Genomic DNA, 1,558 nt, shown 5'->3' with positions numbered 1-1,558 from the left:
TCAAATTACCAGAATTCAAGAGAAAAGATAGAACTATCAAGAAAATATGTTCTTGATATTTTTATAGATTAGATGGAATGTAAGAGTCGTGTAACATGGCACATGATGACGGTAGGGTCTGTGAATCATCATGTTTCATTAGAAACTCAGCATGACTTACTGTAATATAATCACGTTGATCAAGTGTCATTATATTATACTAACTCAAGCTTCAGTTCCCAACACTACTTCAATAACATTCATATTTTAAGTTCGAATTTTTTTTTCTTCAGAATTTAGAAACTAAAATAGTTTCCTTTCTGATGTAACACTGATATTGTGAAGAGATAAACGATTTCAGATAAGAATAGTTATGAAAATATCTTCAAAAATATCGAGGATATTTATAATAAAAGATATGATGATATCTTAGAATTTCTAAGATCGAAGGATGAAGAAAATTCTTTCGCAAGAATTTAACATGAGTAAGGAACAGGGTATTCGCTAAAGATTTCAGCAGATACTGGATCATCTAGATTCTTTGAAGGCAGATTTAGCCTTTGTGAATTATCCACGGCCTCCTTCATGGTTTGCTCAATTCATTTTCCAGTTCCAACATTTCTGAGTTTTTCCAATATACTATTCTTTATCATCAAACTTCTGATGGTTAAGTTCGTTTACAGTTTTTGCTACTTCATCGGTAATTTTCAAAATTTGGAGTATTGGTTCATAGACTGGGTGCTTTTCAGAGTTTCAGAATGAAAGATTATAATTCTAAGAGATAAAGGTTATATGTATACATATAACTGTTGATGTAATAATGCTGCGAGATTTCAAAATACTGATTGCTAGTTCTCAGTAATTGGTATGGCAATTTTCATTATAAGATGCGGATAGGGTTTCGATAAATATAATGATTTTTCGGAAAGTCAAAGATCAATAAAGTTGTTGGTAAGTTTACTGCTAATGCAGTGGAATATAAACGGTTCTCCGGTAACGATGACAAAGGACAAACTTATATATCAAAGTTATAATAGGGTTTATTCGAATGAAAAGTCGAAATTGATTTGCTGAAGCTGTGACAAAATTGGCTACTTTGGAAAGGGATTGCAAAGTTATTTTTGGTAATAAAAATGCCAAAGGAGCTAGCACAGATACCTGTTAAACGTTTACTCAGTTTTTGAGAGTTTTTCAGGTTCATAACTATATGCATCAATCTTTTCTTCCGTAGATAAAGTGCGACTGGTTCAACCTCTCGATTAAGGTGTTTTCAAGAATCATGAAAGGTTTGAACGCAGATTGTAATCGTCAAGATACAAATGAGGTTTAAGATGAAATCAAGTGAAAAACTTGAAGAAATGTTTAGTTTCATATGTTATAATCAATATTTTAATTTATTTTAATTGTCCAATGTCATTAGTTCATAGTTAGGAATTCAATAATTCATATATAATATTCGAATTAATTAATACGTATCGTGACCCATTGTATACATGTCTCAGACTTGATCACAACTCAAAGTATATATATTATTGTAGAATCAACCAAAACCCTGTATAGCTAACTCAAGCATTACTGC

This window comes from Rutidosis leptorrhynchoides, chromosome 10 (assembly GCF_046630445.1).
Source record: "Rutidosis leptorrhynchoides isolate AG116_Rl617_1_P2 chromosome 10, CSIRO_AGI_Rlap_v1, whole genome shotgun sequence".
Classification (NCBI taxonomy): domain Eukaryota; kingdom Viridiplantae; phylum Streptophyta; class Magnoliopsida; order Asterales; family Asteraceae; genus Rutidosis; species Rutidosis leptorrhynchoides.
The sequence above is the reverse complement of the archived record's forward strand: the minus strand, read 5'-3'. Positions refer to the sequence as shown.